This window comes from Oreochromis niloticus, linkage group LG5 (genome assembly GCF_001858045.2).
Source record: "Oreochromis niloticus isolate F11D_XX linkage group LG5, O_niloticus_UMD_NMBU, whole genome shotgun sequence".
Lineage (NCBI taxonomy): Eukaryota > Metazoa > Chordata > Actinopteri > Cichliformes > Cichlidae > Oreochromis > Oreochromis niloticus.
The window spans coordinates 16,881,308-16,902,259 of NC_031970.2; the positions used below are offsets into that span (position 1 = coordinate 16,881,308).

At 37.8% G+C, this 20,952-nt stretch overlaps 1 long non-coding RNA gene across 1 annotated transcript in view; it reads right to left on the reverse strand.

The window, feature by feature from the left end:
• Positions 1-1,280: 1,280 nt before the first annotated feature.
• Positions 1,281-20,952, reverse strand: part of LOC112846902 (uncharacterized) — a 34,172-nt gene continuing 14,500 nt past the window's right edge. Inside the window, exon 2 of the long non-coding RNA XR_003220112.1 lies at positions 1,281-1,674. This is a non-coding gene — a long non-coding RNA (uncharacterized LOC112846902). The remainder of the gene's footprint in view (positions 1,675-20,952) is intronic.

The window sequence follows — 20,952 nt, forward strand, 5'->3', positions numbered from 1 at the left end:
TGCATAATTAAATAATTTTACCAAACCTAGACTTAGAAATATATGCACCAAAGAAATATATGAACCAAGCTCATTAACTGACATAGAAGCAGCTGTTTGGGGTAACAACACTGTCTGAGAAGCAGCCACTCTAAAAAGGTCAGGCTGATCTTTTAGCTTGAACTGAAAATCTGAATGAGGATAGGAATTCAAAGTGGACACCCTGAATCATTAATGTCTTTCACAAGCTGAAATTTGGCAGCTGACAGGTGTTTTCATGTGCTGTCCAGCTTTTCCGTAGAAGTCCAAAAAGCAGTGGCCAAACAAAAACTAAATGCAACAGAAACCCGTTGATAGTCCAGAGAATCCTGGTCAGAAGTGGTTTGGGCATTAGGCCTGAAGCCAACAAGCTATTTCTCCAGTATGGGAACAAAGCCAGGTGTGTTCAAAAACACAAGGCCTGGGTGTAGAAAAGTGACGGCAGGTGCTTCGACCAAAAGCACTTTCTTTTTTTCTTTTTTTTTTTATTGTTCCTGAGCTGGAAAGTGCTTCAAGTATTTGTAAGCAACAGGAGGTTGAAGGTAGAGGTTCTTTACACGTCTGGGATTTATGGAGGTGATGAACTGGTCTGCACTGGTTTTCTCCTGAGAGTTTATGTTTACACCAAACACTGATTTTATTCTTTTTTGTTTGCAACATTTAGTGTTATGGTAATTGATAAACACTGTTGATGGGATTAATTTCCTTTCGGTTCATTTTCACAGCTAAATAAGCAAATCTTGTCCTCAAACTAGATCATTAACAATGATCATTAACAAACGATCAAGCAGTACAGTAATATATGAACCAGACTCATTAACTGAAATAGAAGAAAATGCTTCTTGAAAGCTAAAACTATGATTTTTGCTGCACAGATAAAATATTAAAAGTGGAATACACTGAAGTGAAATGCCTTGAGTTAAATATATTAACTTCAGTGATTTAAGACTTTTTTAACATTAGCTTTGCATTTTGCAATGAACAAGTTCTTCAGAGTTAGATTGGATTGTTTTCTGCCACTGAAATTGATTTGAAATGAGGTTTTATATTTAAACACTCTTATAAGAAGAATTTGTGCTTTTATCATTAATCAAAATATCAAGACCAAAAATACTGTCTGCTCTGAAACTATTTGCTTTCTATATTGAACATCTTTTGTTATTCAGAAACTTCAAAATTGAAGCACACAGCTACACTTTCACCATCCTCTTCATGAAAGGAATGGGCTTTCAGTGCACAGTCTCAAACAGACTAATGCATTGTTGGTTCTGTTGTTTTCATGACAGTTGTTGACCATCACCAGTCCTGTCATTTAATGAATATTGTTATAGATGTACTCTTATCATTTGCAAACATCATCCTTTATTCTCTCATTCTTGATTAATACATCTAACTGAATTTAAATTCCTCTCCCACTCCTGAGTGGGAACCTCCAGGCTCCTCAGGTTGGAGACTCCACTGTGACGCTCATCTCTGTTTTCCTGCTGTCCACCAGTCTGCTCCAAATGAGGTTCCCCTGGAGCCTCTCCCTCTGTAGTTTATTCCCTTGATCCTGGATATGCGGGGAGTGGACCGTGCATGCCGCCAGTGACGTCTCTCTGTTTTCTAACAGGAGAACCCCACTCCCTGAGCGAGCTTCGCTGTCAGAGCCTGTACCTAGAGCAGTTATAAAACAAAGGGAGGGGAAGGACAGATGGTGAGAGGACTTCTATAAACAAACACCACATGAGAAAAGCAGGACTGCCCAAAAATCCTGGGATTCAACCAAAATCTGCTCGATGGCATTTAAGCTATACTGTGATTTCAGTCCAGAATGACTATTTTATTTTTATTCATGTTATTAAATCTATTTCTAAATCTTGTGCTCTGAGAAAAATGTCAATGTGAAAGCAAATGCTATTAGGGTTTATGCAATATGATAAAAGAAAGCATGTGCTTTAGAAATACCTTTTTTAAATGATATCCATACAAAGTGCCAGTGACAGAAACAAGATTAACATCCTGTCTTTGATATTACCACATATTACATAGCTGTGGATTTCTCACAGCTGTATTGTCTGCATGCGCCCAGTACATTCTCTTAACATCAGGACATCTGATTTAGTTGATTTTACTGTTGTATTTTACGTGTTTAAAAAAAAATTAAACACACTTCAGCTTGGTGAGACAAACTTATATTAATATATTATTATTGTCATGGCTGTGTGCAGGCAGGCACGGAGAAAGGACCCAAAATGCAGGACTCGGGGGCAGACGTGGACTCAAAAACACACAGCTTTATTGCTGGATAGCAACAGAACAGAACTAACCTAAACTGAGAAAATAGAAAATAAACTAAGCAGGCTGGCAGACAGAACGAAGAGACGTTAACGACGCGACAGAGAACAAAGGAAACACAGGGCTTATATACACATGGCAGTAATCAAGGGATGAGAGACAGGAGGGGACCACACCTGGGAGAAATCAGAGCTGACGAGACAGGGGAAGCGTAAACTGAAGACACTCACATGAGACGGGGACCTTCAGAATAAAACAGGAAGCACACGACAGACAGAGACAGACGCAGACTCATAAGCAAGCACAATAACATCACGGACAAACAGAAGACCAAACACAGGCCACCTAAACTAAACATGAGGGCAAGCTAACAAAACCCAAACCAGAAATACTCATCGGCAAAGGAACAGAACACAATTACAATCAAAACAGCATCACCAGAGGATAAGAAATGATCCATAAACACACCAGTGTGTGAATGTGAGCGTGAATGAATAATGTCATTGTAAAGCGCTTTGGGTGCCTTGAAAAGCGCTATATAAATCCAATGCATTATTATTATTTATTATAAAGGAAAAACAAACCAAAGCATAAGAAACCCAAAATGCTGGGTCGAACCGACCCAGGACCGTGACAATTATTAGTGATTAATCTAGTAATAACATTACCCCCTTTTGCATTTTTACTTGACAGATCAGCTGTAGTATATTTTAGTTGTCACACATTTCCCTGCTTGTTAATGAACCATTAGATAACAGCTACGACACCTTTTGCTGTGACTGGAAGTTGAAACTCAGTTAATTAGAAACTCCAGCGAGCTAAAGGTCTTCTGTTCTTTAATTGGATGGGATCATATGCGCAGCTCAAGCACTCAACTCCTCAGTGTTTTCAGTTTGTTCCTTGCAGGTTAATAGGATCAATTTTATACCTATGTGTGCCATTCTGTTGACCTTTTGTCTTTGTGTGGCAATCAATATTTGCTAACCCGAAGCCACCCTGTCATTAACAACAGACATGATGATCACGACACACACACATTGGACAGAAGCAGGATGGAGGTGCTCACGTCATATGTTCTATATAAAGGAGATGAGTTTTGTGCATACAACAGAAAATCAAGCTGTTAGTCTGCACTTCTAGATGCTTTTTGCACATTTAAAATGTGTAAAAAGCATGAAGGCAAGAATATAAGGTTGCAAGTTCTTTTATGATTAAAAGATAGAAAAAACCCAAATATCTAGAGGGTTTAAATGCAGAAACTCTATTGCAGCATCCCGAAATCCCAAAGCAAGATAAAAAAAAAAAAGATTTTTTCATTGCTCATTCAACTTCAAGAGGTAAAAAACAGAAAACAAACTGAATATCACACTTCTGAGCTCAAGTTAAAAAGACTTCCAACATACAAGTCAAGGACAAAAGCATGAAATGGGGTTAGATTTCAACATTTGAAAGACTGAATAATTATCACCTTGGCAATGTTATGATTCTTAAGAAAAGCCTGACTCTACAAGCGTATGAAGAAATCTGCACATTGATATGAGCTAAGCTTGCTGTTGACTGTGCTGTGCTATACTTATTCAAGACATGAAAGACAAAGAGACTTGTTCTGCTGTGCAACATGTCCCCAAAATAAGTTATTGGAAAAGAACAAGAATGGGAACCACAAGGATTTAAATTAATTGCAATGTAAGCTGCTTAACTGATTGTATGATAAATGATATATTCCTGATGCCGCATATCAGCTATGATGAATTTCAATGATGAATTTCAAAAGATTTTAGAGTAAGAGGAGTTGTATATAAATCTGAAAAAACTCAGAATGCAATATAGAATGAACTGCTATTTATCTTTATTTAAAAAATGCATTTTAAATTCAAATTTAAAAAATCTAAATGTGGCCAGAAGCATTAGCTGATTAATTTACATCAAACTCATGTGCCTGTGATTGATGGAGGAAAGAGAGAAATTAAATAAAACATTACAAATATCCACCATGAGATCTGACGAAGGAGTAGGATTGGTTTTCAAGTGCTGGTTGGTCCCCTGAAGCAAGTCACAAAGTCTAATCACTCTGTGGGAAAGAGAAATCCTATATGGATTAGCGGATACACATTGAGCATAATGACTTCATTTTTTTAAGTGAAATTTGCATTTTAGTGGGTGGTTAGTGATGACTTCAGGCATCGGTATCCACGTATATGATTATGATCTAACTGACAACTGACCATTGTGAGAATGAGGTCAAGAAAAATGCTGAAAACTTTAAGTAAAGTTATAAACTTCGAACAGAATCACATCAGTGCAGATCAGCATATTTTGTAAAGAGCGAAAACCAAAGCTGTAGACTTTAAACTTTTCAGCCTGAAGTCGGAGGCCTTACTCCATTCGATTAGTGTTGTAACAAACACATCTTTTGAATTCACAGCTCTCAGTCAGATGAAGCAGAATCTTTATCTTTCTGTCTTAAGGGTGATGCTTTACCTACACTGCTGTGAAAAACAATTTACCCCCTTCCTGATTTCTTTTCCCCCCTTTTTTGCATATTTTTCACGTTTCAGAAAATCAAAGAAATTGTATTATTTAAAAAAATTCAAATTTTAATAATGATTAATTCCCCCTTAAATCTAATTGTGCCACCTTTGGCTGCAGGAACTGCAATTAAGGAATTGCAATACCTGGCAATGAGTCTTCCACATCACTGTGGAGGAATTTTTGGCACCTCTTCTCTGCAGAATTGTTTTATGTCCACAAGGATGGAGGGCTTTTGAGCATGAACTGTCATGGGGCTCATTTACAAGACACTGAGAAAAGTTAACAAAGTTTTATTTACAGGTTGCCTTAGCACAGAGAAAACCCATCTGTGAAGCAATGGTTTCAGAGAGTGGACGGAGGAGTTGCAGGTAAGTCTGTGGGCACACACACACACTGTCAAAATGACTCGAGGGGTCCCAAAATACTAGAGAGTTCTGTACAGAATCAGAAGACAGCACTGGGAACAAACTGAAGGAAAGCATGAACAGGACAGGAGTCAGAACAGTCTGGCGACAACTGAGAGTTTTCTTTAGCTTTAAATAGTCAGCTTGACAATCATACGAGAAGCAGGTGAGTAAATCATCCAATCTTCAGCAGGTGAGGGTTTGACAGGAGAGACAGGAAGCCCGGAGGAGGAAACCCTCATCTCTCAAAGGTAAATAATGCACGCCCTGAAGCACACAAGCAATACACAGACACAGAGAAAGAACGAGCCAGAGAGAGAGAGAGAAAGAGTGTGTGAGAGAAGGCAGGCCAGTGCAGGAGGAAATGGGTACCATGACATGAACAGCCTGTTTAAGGTCTCAGTGAGATTTCAGACTGGACTTTGACTTGCCCACTCCAAAATCATCATTTTGTTTTAGCTTGTGCAGAGACATTCAGAGGTGGACTCGCTGGTGTGTTTTGTATTGTTGTTCTGCTGCACATTCCAAGTGTGCTTCAACTTCAGAGCACGAATTTATGGAGAGAGATTCTCCTTCAGGAGAGGTAAAGAGCAGAATTCATGAATTACTGCAAAGAAGCCCCAGACCATCACACATCATAACTACTTTTGAATGTTACTATGATGTTCGTTTTATGAATCTGCCATTAGTTTTATGCCAACTGTAACAGGACAAAGGCCTTCCAAAAGTTCAGCGTTTGTCTCATCAGTCCGCAGAATATTTTCCCAACAGTCTTGGGCATCTTCAAGATGTTTTTCCTGTAAATATAAGACGATCCTTGGTGTTTGTGGTGTGAATGAGACACGGCGGATCCAGGGATCATAGTTTTGAGCCATTTTATTACACGCGGCTACAGCTCTCAAGCTGCCAGCCGCAAATACACCACACCACAACCACCCACCAAGTCCTCGTGTTTTAACAGGCGGGCGTGATTGCAGATGCCGTGCAGGTGTGTCCGCACGGCACCCCAGACCACGCCCGCCACAGTGTTCTTTATGGTTAGCAGTGGCTGGCTGAGAGCTCTCCATTTTTGCCCAGTCTCTTTCTTATTGTCTCTCATGAACACTGACCTTGAGGATAAGTGAGGCCTACAGTTCTTTAGATGATGTTCTAGGTTCTTTTGTCAGTGTGTTGTCGAAGCGCTCTTGAAATAATTTTGGTAGGGAAGGTTCACCTCTGTGTAAAAGTTTTCTCCATTTGTGGATGCTGGCTCTCACTGGAGTCCCAGAGCCTTAGAAATTGCTTTGTAACCCATTTTATACTTACAGATGTCAAAAACTTTGTTTTAGCCTATTCATCTATCTATCTTTTAGCCTATTTCACTTTGTCAGACAGGCTCTAAACAGGTACGGCAATAATCATGCCTGGGAGTTGTTGATGAAATTGAACCAATTGAAAGTTTTTTTCCCCTTAATAAATAAAGTCACCATTAAAAGCCTGTATTTTGTATTTAATTGGGTTATCTTTATCTAATACTACATTTTGTTCAATGATCTGCAACATGAGTGTGACAAATATCCAACAAACTCAGGAAGAGAGCGCATTTATTTTTTAAGGAACTGTAATGTAATTACACATGCAGGGTGTGGAGATAATACTTGGGGACTTCCTGAACTGTGATAAGTTGCTTGTCTTTTCCCCTACAAGTTTCTCACAGTGGTAGATACAATGTCAAAATTTCAGCAATGTGCGCTGGTCTCAGTGATGAAAGTATTTATGCACTGTTGATTAAATAATAATATTGATGGTGATAATACTACCACATAGCATACACAGCAGTCAAAAGAGTGATACAATGATTTTTTAAGACTGCTGTCCTACATAGTGAGGAGCCATGTGTGCTGAAGCTGGGGGCTGATCAGGTCACTGAGGCAGAACTGGTATGAGGGTGTGGGAGATAGTGGGTGGTTGAGTTGGGAATTAATGGACCAAAGAAGCTCCCGCTGTGGCCCGAATGCTCCACTGACCTGGCTGAGTTGGTCTCAGTATGACAGGAGCACTGCTATCTGTCACATTATCATTCTAAGGTCTTGGACCTGAATGTCACTGCCACTCTGCACTGCGTCCATGACACATGAAGACCACAGGATTTGTCAACACCAGTCAGTATTTCTCTGCTTTATAAAGTAAAAATGCAGTGATCCAAAAGGGGGGAAATTCTATTCTGTTGTGTAGCTGAAAAGTCTGAGCTTGTGATTAAAAAAGCAAGACACAACTGATGCTGTGTTAAAAAGACATAACTATATCACAGACAGAAGTAATATAAGGCCATTTATTGTTGTAATATTAGTTTTAAGTATTGTGATACACGTCACTTTGTTTAAATTGCATTACCGGCAACCCCCTCAATTGCCATTGGTAAGGTAAAAATTGCAAAGTAATTGCAAAAAATTAGTATAGTCTGCAAAATTAATTCATATAAAATATGGGGGAAAAATATGTGTATGTATATGTATGTCCCAATGGTTCTTGTAAACACAAATGAGAAGACCAAGACTATGAGAGTCAGAACAGCAGAAACGTCAGAATCAAGAATCCGAAATAACAGTTGCTTTTGTGAAAGAAATTCAGATATAGAAGCCAAATTATCACACAGTACTGTTTGGTAATTTTCAGAAGATTCTATTTCATAAAATAATTGCTAATTAAATTTCTGTATACTAGCCAAATAGTCACAACATGTTATTTGCAAGTTTTGAAATGTAATGCTATAAATGAGTGTGCGTATTTGGTTGTGGTTTACATGGTTATTTTTACTTTTATTCCAAAGTCATGTTTGGACTCCTCATTAAGTCTGACTGCTGTGCCCTCTGCCACAAGACTTTAGCAAATAGGTGGTATGGAACTGCTTAAAAGACTTCTTAACACATCCCACATTAACTCATGATTAAACCTGCTTCATCGTCATCTTTACAAGGTTTCATGTCTCCTTGGAACAAATCACTGCCAGGTGGAATTGTGTTTAAGAGCGTGTGCATCTTTTATAGTCAAGATGTCCATAAGGTGTCTGTAATAGCTGCGGACAGCCCCTCGGTGAGTGACAGCACACTTCCAGCAGAAGCTGTTGTGTCTGGACTTTTCATTAACACCTAAGAAGGTGTCAATCACAGTTTGCTTCTGCTTGGGATGCTCATAAACAAACCAGCAGTAGTAACAAGGTCCAATTCCCCTAAGCCCCACCCAAGCACCAACACAGGTGCCCTAGCATCCAGTTTTCTCATAACCACCAGAACCATGCTGACAGAGAAATCTTGTGGCTTTTACTCCTGAAATCAACATCAGTCACAATGCCTCTGCATGTCTTGATGGGTATAAAAATGAATAATATTGCACTTATATTGTTATGTTAACAGTGAGTCATATGACTACAAATAATGTGATAAACTAATAGACATCACCTCACATCATTATTTACCTATTCTCTATGGATGTGCAAGTTTCTTTTAAAGAATGCAACTTTACTATTTTGCTTATTTTGCACTGAGACTAGATTGAAACTGGTGATCATAGAGGAAAATTTAGCAGCTAAGGAGTCAGATATTTCCTTTAGGAGTTAGAGACAGAAAACCAGACTGAATACTCCACAAATTAGGACATTACTGTGCCCATAGTAGTGCAGCGCCACCAAATATGATAATAGCAGGTTAAACTGCAGCTCACGTTATAGGAAAGAGCTCAGCTGCACTGAGGGTTGCTGAGGTTATTTGTCTTGAGACACTGACTAACTGAAATTGAGGCAGCTACAGTAAGTAAAGAAGTAATGAAACTGTGGGAGGAAAGAGCCACTTGGTCTATCTTCATTTTCTTTGATGTGATGCTGTCTTTTTTACATTAGGTATGAAAATAAAGATTGTGCTCTAAACGTGTCACAGAAACCTGTAAAATAAAACAGTAGATATCTATTACTATTATCTATGGAGAAGCTAACTACTGACCAAGCATCAAAGTGAATTTTTTAGAAACTGTAATTTGTAGGTCTGTTCATGTTTTCAATCAGAGCTTTAATTACAGTAAAAAGAATAATAAACCTGCATACCTGAGGTCTGATCTTGATCCATTATTGATTATGGCTTTGATGGGTTTTTGTTTGTTTGTTTGTGTTGTTTTTGTTCATGTTTTTTGTTTTTGGTGGTCCCGAGTAACAATTCTTTGTAAACTAAAAAAATTTAAATTATGTGTTCACCTGTACTGTCTGTGTCCTTTATTAAAACTGATGTCCTTCCTCAGTTACTTGCCTCACTCCTCTAGATGTGGGAAGTCTCACATGACAGAGACCACACCAGTTTTCAGGGCTCATTAACCTTTCATACCAAATGTTTTGTCATTCCACTCATGCACAGCCATACATTCACACATTCACCCTTTTGGCATATGCTAACTGTTGAGTAATAATAGAAACATTCCAGAGCAATAGTGCAGTATCTTAGTGTCACTGAATATTTAGATCTGAAATACTGAAGATAATAAACATAATAATATTTGTGGATATCTAATTTTCATTATCAGCCAGAGGAGAGTCTGTCCATTATCTTTCATTTGCAGCACCATGATTGTGTCCATTTGTAGAGGTATTTGCCCTCAGACAGCCTACAGAGAGGGGTTTTGAAAAGTACACATAGTTGCTGCAGTGGGCACTTTTCATGGTTTTTAACACTCAATTTCACTTGAGGTCTTTGTATACTATAACTTCACTCTTCTCTGTGGCTGGCTGATGGGACAACCTAAACATAAACAAGAGTAGCCCACAGAATGGTTGTGCCACATATTTTTGACAACATAGACTATCTGCAGGTAGACCAAGCAGTTCGTAGCTGCTCATGAACTCCCAATGGATTGCCAACACACTGCAACCACTGAACCGTCATTTCCAGATAACTCAAATCTTAGATCTACGAGGAGCAAAGCAGTTTCTAGCCTCATCGTGGAACATCAGACTGGCTTTTTATCCTTTCGAGGTTGTGTGAAGGTGTGTGGACTTGAAGAAGGCATTCAAATGCATCTCTTGGGCATCCCGTGGGGAGTGTTTCAGAGTACGGGGTGATTGCTGTAGGCCATTCAGACCCTGTACAACTGTTGAGAGAGCTTGGTTCGATTTTCTGTAGTAAGTCAGACCTGTTCCTGATGAGAGTTGGACCAGTGATGCACTTTGTCACTGATTCTGTTCATAGCTTTTGTGGATAAAATTTCTAGGAGCAGCTGGGTGGTGGACGTTTTATGTTTTGGTTTCTACAGGATCACATCTCTGCTCTTTGATGTGGTTGATGTGGTTCTTCTGAGGTCATCAGGTGAAAACCTCCACAGAGAAGAACTACTCCTCCTCCACATTGAAGGGAGGCAGGTGAGGTAATTCAAGCATCTGACCAAGATACCACCTTGAGGCCTCCTAGAAGAGGTGTTTTAGGCATGTCCTAATGAGTGAAGGGGAAGGACCTGGGGCAGACCAGGGACACAGTGGAGAAATAATGTCTCTCGACTCGTTTGGAAACACCTCAGTGTCCCCCCAGATGACCTGGAGGAGGTGGCCAGGGAGTGGGAAATCTGGGTGTCTGTGCTTATATTGCTAACCCTGCAACCCAAACCCAGATAAGTGGCAGGGATGTACTGATGGGTGAAAGGGTGGATGGATTCATTACCACTTGATCATTTTAGTGCATTTTTTTCTTATTTTTTGACCTGAACTATACTAGCTGAAGAATATCAGACCTAATAATTTCATGCAAATATGACAAATTCATGAGATTTCACAAAAAGTTGATGCTACTCGCAAACATGATTGTTTCTTGACAGTTCCTGGGAGCATAGAGTCCCCGAGCATCTTGCTGATGTTCCAGATTTAAACAATGCTATGCAGTGACAGGTAGTTATCATTTAATGGACGAACATAGCGCATCTGATAATCAAGGCTATAGACACACATAAGTTAGACTGGTTAAAGTGGAAGAATATTTTAGTTCTTTTCAAGCTTCATCCTGTCGTGTCTCTCACCATCTGTCTCAGCCCAATTATGACAGACGTAGCGTTCCTCTCACTGCTGTGTGAAGGCACAACATTGTCAGTTTGAGTGATTTCAGCAACATAAATTATTGGTGCATGTTTCCTTCAGAAACATCTGTGTGTTCTTATTGGCTTGGCTCGTCAACCAGAGTTAGACACGGATTGCTATATAATGCATATTAATGTGAATGGATGCATGATGACACACAAGTTGAGTTTTGCAGTTCGGATCCTATAAATAAATGATCAAATGTAAGTAAAGGAAAAAGTATTGGAATAAAAGCTAAATGGAAGGGTTTGGTATTAATATTGTTCCGGGTAATTCAAATTTGACTGAATGCTGTTTATTTGCAGGAAAAAAATGCACGAGAAATTAAATGTCACAAGTTTTCGAAGGATTCAGGACATCTCATGAATGCAGTAACTCAAGATTACAATTAAACATAGACTAAGCACTCTAATGGCACACTTAAAATACAGAAGCACAAAAAATAAATTTACCAAGGAAGCAGAAGAATGAGGGATTAAAAAGTATTCATTCAAGACCCTTCGTTATTTTGTTAATACACTTCTCTCCTAAAAATCCAGTCTTGTTGGGGTGGCTGCTTATACTTCCCTACATGCTGCAAATAATTGAAGTCCATCAACTGCTAGTGTTTCAAGTTAATTTTAAGAGGAAAGCTGGGTGTCAATGTCACAAACACACATGGCTTATGACCAGGAGTCCTGTTTAGGACTAGCTTTATGTTTCATTTTGACATTATTGCTATCTGTTATTCACATGACTAGATGTCACTTAATTTTAAGTATAATTGTAAATTGCAATCAAGTGGGAGCCTCAGGGGCTGAAAACTGAAACAAACAGAAAAAAAAAAACCTCCCAGCTGTAGTTGGTCCTTGAGGTTGGCTTCAAAAAAAGGTTGATAGCCATATAACCTCTACTCTACTTTTCTAATCTCAAAACATCTACAAACTAGTGGGTTATGTTGCATACTGTATGTCCCCCTTTTTTAATAAATACTACTGTATATAGTGGTGGTCATAAAAAGATATTGTTGTAAAAACCTGTAGGGTATTTCTTATAATTAGAGCGATGATTTGATGGATTTGATAAATCAGAAGGCTCCAGAATGTCATGCTAAAAACTATTATGGATTTTCCTTGTGGTGTTGATATGGTCCAGACCAGGGACTAATGTCACATGTACCTGTATTTATATCATGGCTATTCTTGTCATTTATGCCTGCATCATATTTTCAGTTTTGTGACTAACACACTTATCCACATTATTCTGGCTTCCAGGTTTCTGGTTACAGCCCAATAACTGTGCATCTTTGTCATACATAATGTCTTCTTCCCATTGTTTCTTAATTACCACTGAGAAGCTACTGAAACAAATCACACTGCAAAAGATTTCCTTGTGTGTGTGTCGGAGGGAACAACAGGTGCATTAGTAACAAAAAAGGTAAAAAAGTGCCATTTGCCTCTTGGCAGAATGTGGAGGAATACTTTTGACCTTTTCTGACAATACAGTGAGACAAGTGCATTAAGCAAAACAGAAATCTACATGCTAATTTATTTTGAACATGCTAATATAAATACAAAAGTGCTCACTCCCCTCATGCATCTCTTGGCATAACTGACAGGGGTTTTTTTTAAATAAAATAAATGTCAAAATTAAACTTTGAATTTTTCTCAAAGATGAACTAGATACCTACAAATCATTGCTATTATAAGATTTTAAGAATTTTACTGTAAACGCATGTATAGCTAGCTAAGCAAATTTAGTGATATGATCATAATATGATACAAAAGCAGTACCTCTGCTGTATAGAAAGGCACTTTAAATAATAAATGTACACAAAAATAATAATCACAGCAGCAGAACAGACTTTAACTCTGGGCGCTCCATCTTTTATGTTCGGCTGAGCCCGAAGCACCACAACTGGGGCTTGAAAATGGGTTGCCACCCAATCACCCCATGAACACTTGCACATAATGTGTGTTTCTGTTTTTTTGTTTGTTTGTGGGGTTTTTGTTTTGTTTTGTTTTTTTCATGCAAATTACAAATTATTCTCCAAGTTTATGGGAGAATGTTGTTGCCTTTCTTTGTGTTCTGATTGTATTTTGATTTTATTTGTATAGTAATCATTTAATCATCTTCTGGTGACACAATATTTGAGTCCATGATTGCAAATAAATAATCATGTAGCTCTAAAGTCTTTTCACTTTGTCTGACTGAGAGGACATTTGCTTTTAGTTTAAATTGTTATTCATGCGTATTTTAACTTCATAGTACAGAATATAAGATGGGACAAACTCCAGACTTGCAGCGGGCATATAATTCTAATATGTCAACCTAATATAATAAGAAGAAGAAGTAGTTGATAAGTTTCTAGGAGCTTTGAAATCTTTTATTTTACACTTAATGTGACAACCAAGTGCACCTGTAATATTAGTGCACCCACACATAAAGTCGGTTACTCATACGGCACTCGTTGCTGGGTAGGTAAAACAACAACCTGACTAATCCCATCAATGCGGTCATTTTCTGTCTTTTACAAAGAGATGACTGAGAACATAGGGAAGGCTAATAATTAGACCAGCAGAGAAGTCACTAAGGAAAACTGTAGGCTTTTGAAATTAGGTATGGGGATTGTGAATAGTGTGGTTATTGATATTTGTTTGATTTTCTCCATACTCCTCCCCTGCAGGATCAGGACCTCATAGCCCAGGGGAACCCTTAAAACAGCCCAGAGTAAAGGGTTCGGGATAAGGTTTTCTTTTTTCTTCACTAACCTACGGCAATAAAATGGCTTTATTTTTCTAGATATGGTATTTGTAATTTTGTTTTATCCAGCATGAAAACATTATTATATTGCAGCATTATTAAGTGAATAGACATGGGAAATTACAAAGACCAACATAACATGACCTCACCTTGCTTTGATTGAATCGTTTTAAAAATTGGGGGAAAGACGTTTGTATTTTTCTATGCTTCATGTTGCTTGCTTTCTTGTCCATCTTGTTATCCATGATTGACAGTTCAGGATAAGTTGTGAATAAATGAATAATTATTTGCTATGATTTTGATTGTCACCATCTATGTCTTCTTTTATGCTTCTCAGGTATTGTGTTACTCTGCAAAATTATTTAATTAATTAGAATTTAGAGAAAACACAGATGCACACACAGGTGTAAACAAAGCCCTTTAATCACCTCTCATATACCTTTTCCTGCAAGCTGTAGTCACTCTGCAGCTTGCAGCATGTCTCTAGGGAACGTGGATGATAGATGGATGAGGCTGAGCTGATTTCCTGTCTATACAGGTTCCTAAAACAGCACGTGAGCTTGAATAAATAGATTAAGCAGTACTGCTGCCGGTACAACAAAGTCGTGCAGTTGTTCTAAAGTTACTTTTACTTTCAAGGTCATTCAGAAGTACCATATCATATGGACCAGAGCTAATATATTGACCTAATAACTTGTATCATAATAATAACAATAATATTTCCTCTATACAGCTTTTCATTGCTGTTTTTAATGTGTGCAGTGGTCAAAATAAGGACTAGATTTTTACATATTTATACACACTATCACTTAAATCTGTTTAAAATCTGGCTTAAAGTTTACTTTACAATACTTAATGACATTGTTAACAATCAAGTGGATGTGTGGTATCCTTGGAAGTAAACAAGCAAACAAAACAATATAATATGAATGCACAAATAATAACACTTGGGAAGTCAGCGGGATTGAGAAAGATCATCTAAATATTAAAATAACAAGAAGAAAATAGACTAAATCCTGATTTGTTAATGTTCATGTTTGCTATGATTTGAACTGCAATTAGATTTTTGGTGCTGGTAATAATAAAAATAAAACAAAAGCTACATAACAATCATGATTTGATGAATATTTCTATAGACCTGTTAGCAACTAAGTAGAAGAGTATAATGTTTAAACTTTCGCATCAAGATTTTAAATCATGATACTTTTCATTAATAACTGTGTCCTGCTTATAAACAACTCCTCAGTTCTCAGACAGTTACAAACTGTTGTCAAATAAGAATTGGTTGCTCCACAGTGGTGAACATGACCCTGTCCCAGCTTTTTGCCATCAAATTCAAAATGACTTTTTAATTTTGTGTTTGTAATAAAATATGGGTTTATGAGATATGCAAATTATTGCAGTTTTTATTTGCATTTACAGTTTCTCAACTTTTTTAGAATTGGCTTTGTATATACTTTTCAGTTTTCCTTTAATGAATTAAACTGTGAGTCTTACTAAGATGAATACTGTCCTAATCTGTCTGATCTAGAAAATAAATAATACATCTAAAAAAGAGGTATTTTACTGCAGTTTCTCTCATGAGCAGCAATTCAATGACAGACAAAAGGAGAAGAACTGTTTTTCTCCAGTGTGGAACTGGAAGAGTTGATGGAAGAGACAAAAGCAAAGAGCTCTTTCCCTCAAAGAGGCATAAAGAGGCACTTTGGGGCCGCGTAGCAAATACAGTGAATACATCTGGGCATCAGAGGGGTGATTTCAATAAGCGAAAAAGTGCTATTATCATAGAAGGAGACTAACCAAAGTCAAGCCCGATGCAAATAAAGCCTGTATTGTGCACGAGCTACAAGTGGTGGCTTTCTAAAGGAGCCATTAACTTCCAGCACAAAAAGAAATAGGACACACTTTCCATGGGTGGAATTTAATGAACATATTTCAACAAATTTTCATGAATCTCTTTATTTATCTTTTGGCTCAGTCTAAAAATGCCCACGAATTAATAAAGAATAAGTTCAAATAACAGAGAGATCCTAACGAACTTGTTCTTATGAGCAAAATTCCCCTCAAATAAAATAAGACTTTTGCAGAATCATTTTGAGGATAAATCAGAGGAAAGCCACCCACATGGCATTATAAGCACAATCAACTGATTAACAAGGTTTGGTCTTACTCTCTTTTATACTTCTTACAGCTTCTATTTTACACATCTAAACTAGATTTGTTCATGATGGGTTTGCAATGATCAGGATGCTGTCCATTATGTCGCACGCTCTTAATCTTATCCAAGATAAGCTCTTGTTTTCCTTCTCGTTGTTCCCAATCTACATGATGCATGATGTTTTCCATCTTTCGCCTATGCCTTTTTCAGCCGTGATGATAAGCAACATTAGCGGGTTAATCAGTCTATTACAGTGAAGGCCTTCTGTCACTCTGACATAAGTCCCTTTTATATAAATTTTCCTCACAGCTTTTTTTAGACATACCAAAGATAGCAACCAACACAGTGAACACAGTCTTTGCCACACGAGCAAAAGTCAAGCTTCAGTGAATAATAAAATAAGTATTGTTAGTACTGACTCTAGTTTGTAGGAATGCTTATGTCTCTGCCTTTTCAGCTGCATAGTCACAGCTTTAACCGACCCCCACTGCACAGTTTTAGAAAGAGAGACATTTCTTCTGGATAATTTATAAAGAAAAATCTTAATGTGACTCCATATATTCAGACTCATATATTTCTAGGACCAGTGTGGGAAAATTGGCATGGTAACCCTTACAAACCCTTCCTGTTTAGATATGATAGATATTCAGCCATGACACAAAATAGGTTTAGTGTAGCTCTGATTGCGATGAGACTCATTGTTTCTTGACTTGAGGTGAGTGCCCCTCCTCCTATTATATTTAATGTCTGGATTTTTGGTGAAAAACAGAGATGGTGTCTTTAACCTGAAAAAAGTTCTGTATAACAAGCAGTAATCCACATTGAGAGGTGGGAATCACCATAGCACCCAGTGACTCAGCAACTAATTGGATGTTTACATTCCTTTTTTCTCAGTCCAATTTCCATAACAGCTGACAGCATGGGGATAAATTATTTTATCTGCTAATAGTGTATCTATTAGCGAGAACAGCAGCAACCACAATGAAATTTCCTCATTAAACTTTTTTCTCCAACAACGATGAAAACTGGTACAAAATTCATGCCACATCCATCCAATAACTCTTAAATCCAAATTGCATATGTCCAGGTCAAGAAGACTCACTCTCCCTCAGCAGCACACAGGCAGTCTGTCAAACAAAAAACCGGGTACCACAGAGCGTTGCCCTTTAAGGGTAATGATGATGACACCTCAGCTGCCATGCTCTCACTGTGGGCAGAGAAATGGAGAGTTATGTGTCTGGCTGGAGGAAATGTGGCTCATGTACAATCTCAAAGTAATTAGAAATCTAATACTTTTGTAATAAATTAACCTTATTTCAAGTCCAACTGAGATAAAAAATAAACTTGCATGTACTCAACTAAACGACCAAATACCAATATTCCAATGCATTCACATGTAGGCTTTAGCTCCGAGACAATGCTGCATTATCTGCTGTAGCATAAAGAATAATATGTTATAGATAGCACTCGGGGAATAAATTAAAGCATTCTCCTGCATCTCAATGTCTTAAAGATGCAAAGTTTAGAATGACTCCAATCCCTTGGGGGACATTGCACCTACTGTATGTAGGAGAATGAGTGAGCCTAGAAGAGACAAAGGAAGTAAAAAAAATGATAGAGCATCCCATAGGGAGAGAGAAAAATAAAAAAAAGAGTGTTTTTTTCAGTGGAAAACAGTCCACAAAAGAGTATTCTGAGTACTGAGACCAATACAAATGCAAGCCCTGCCTCAACAATGCCCCCCGTCTCCTGAGGAGAAAGGCAAAAGAAAGTGAGTGCCACAGACAACAGTTTAGAGGCAAGCTGATGGAAGTGGCAGATAAGTGCTCCCCACTGTCTTGAATTAAACAAATCTGCAAAGGGAATTGTTTTATGTAATTTACAATTTCCTAGTGAGAAAGGAAAAATAGCAACAATGAAGCCAGCAGCCAGTCCATTTCTGTTCATCCATTAGAATAACAAAATGTAATACATTAAACAACGTACACCAGGGATTCTCAATACCTGGACTCAGCTGCTGGCCACCAACAGCCATTGAACTTTTTGAGCTGTTCTCTCCCATTACAGTGTAAAGACAGCCTTAAAGCCTTTTTAAAAGGGCTTTAGCAATGGACACATTGACTGTGGACAGCTCTTTCAGATGTTTTTGGTTACCTTTCATTTCTTTAACTGAACCACTCCAGCACCAGAAATGTTGGGGGTGCACTGATGTACCAAAGGTGAAGTAAACATCAAAGCTGCTTTGCTAGAAGCAAAAACTGCTGAAGCAGACGTATGGGACCTACTCCACAAAAAAAAATCACCCCATTCATAACTGGACAGAGGTCAAAGTCTTTTTGTACTACTGGGCTGTAAATAAAACTTTTATTGCTGTAATGTTGGTTATTTTATCTCAACAGTTTGTGGGGTCTTATTTATTTATTAATGTATTTATTTATTATAATTATTATTTATTATCATATATTTTATTCTTAAATAAAATATATTCCTTATGAAATTCAGTGATAGCACCAAGTATGGGTTCCGAGCACTAATAGAAATGCAAGAATATAGAAGTATTTGTGGTTTAGTCCAGTTGTCCTTTCAGGGTCATCCTAGTCATATTTGCTGAGGCGTGTTTGAGTTCAGATGGGTGTCATCATGCTTCAGTGAGTATGAAGACACGTGCAGCAGATTTATCTTGAATAATGCTTGCAGCAGTGAAAGAAATGTATCAAACAAAGAGAAGATCCATCATTCGGTATTTACTCAGGCTTTTAGGAATCAATGTATTTTAGTGTAAAATGCTGTAGGGACACAGGTAAAATGCTTTCAAATGTAATATTCACCTGATGATTGATAGTAACAGTGTTTTCAGTACAGCCACAGGGAAAAGGGATTGTCTCTGACAGATAACGGACTCTTAAGACCATGTCTTATTACTGCTAAAAGACTTTTCTGAACAGAGAAAAAACTGAAATTGCACAAATGGAACTGACTCTTGGAACTGACAAACATATGGAAAAAGGACTTCTTAAATTAAAAGCTGCACTCTTGTCTCTGTCAAAATGGATGACAGAGATAAGAGTCTGCATGAATTCTGTCCTTCATGCAAGGGTTCTTATCTAAACCCTTGCATGTTTTATTTAACATAAATGCTCTGATCAAAAAGTTCAGGGAAATGGTCGGCGAAAATCCAAATTACTGACCTGACTTAAATTTGGCCCAGCATCTTCTCATGCATCTCTGCAACCTGCTGTTTTCAATTGCTCTCTAAAAACGCGTCATTATGACCACTTCCATTATGCACTCTGTAAGAACAAATATCAACTGTCCCTTTTGAAAATGACCTGGATTTTGTGTGGAGGATCATTGCTGGTGATGAGAGCTGAGATGAGAACAGTTTTCAGCAATTTTCACTTTAAGGGTCCACACAAAGTCATTTTTTGACTTTCACTGGGTTATATGGTGTAAATTGGACTTTGTCTACTTTTCAAAATAAAAATGAATCAAAACTCCTTTTTTTTCTCTTTGTTTGGGCATACTGAAGGAGATCCAACATGTGTTTCAGAGGCACAAATGCTAAGGGACAGAATGAGACTTCAAGGGAACATAATTCTATACACCATTATACACTATATACACTAATATAACCATGCTTTGTGCTTTAGGTTTCATTTTAAAAAGTTCCCTTTTTTGCATCAGTGTTCATTCACAATGAATAAGCAAAACCAAATGCAATTATGTTTGCAGGATTTTTTTTACTTATTAGAATTTAAAAAGTATTGTGACCCTTATTAAAGACTCAGTAGAAGCTAATTTCTGAGCAGTGGAATTCACTTTCATTTATACAGCACAAGTGTTTTGATCAGAAGGTAAATACCCTATAATATTAGAGAGAATATTTGCAGCTTTGAGTCCTCTAAAAGCCTTTAGGTTTTTACACCTGGATTTTGGCAGCTTATCTGATTTTTCATTTCGTCCAACACTGCCTTGGCAGTATCCTTTTGGGTTATTTTGAAAGTAAAATTATTGCTACAGTCTCGGGTCACATGGACTAACATGTGAGCCAAACCATTTTTCATTCCCGAAAATGCCTTTGCATTTTATTACACACAATTTAATTTATGGACATCTATGGTTTGTTTTCCTTGCGTGTGTGGATTGGATAGGTTGTTACCAACATTTGGTGAGAAATTCATCTCAATAGCACCTTTAGAAATATATTTACTTACATAATCGGTAATGTCATCAATACTCGTTAGCCAATAATATGACTCTGAAAAGTCCTCATTTTTGAAACACAGTATGGCCATGATTTACAAAACAGACTTAATTTTTATTCAATATGACCTGAGTGACTGAGCCCATAAACTCATCAGGAAGGTGTTTACAGAGTTCAAGTTGGAGAGCTGTTTTCCTGCAGACTTGAAAAGGACTGCAAGTCTTTTTTTTGGCAACGGCAGGTATCTCCCCACCCAGTGCCCATCAGAAAGTATGTAGGTTTTCAATGTTCTACATTGATGTTTTATACTGTTTATGATCTCTCCAGAGGATTTCTAAAGTTCTGTTTGAGTGAGTGATCTTGGTTCTCAGTTGCCACCCTGACCACAGTCCCTCTTGTTCAGCTACTCAATTTTTCCAAATGGCCAATGCTAAGAATAGTGCTGGTGGTTGCACATGTCTTCCATTTCACATTTTAATAGGCCACTGCCCCCCTGGTACAACTCGAGGCTTTAAAAATGGTTTTGCCCTTGTCC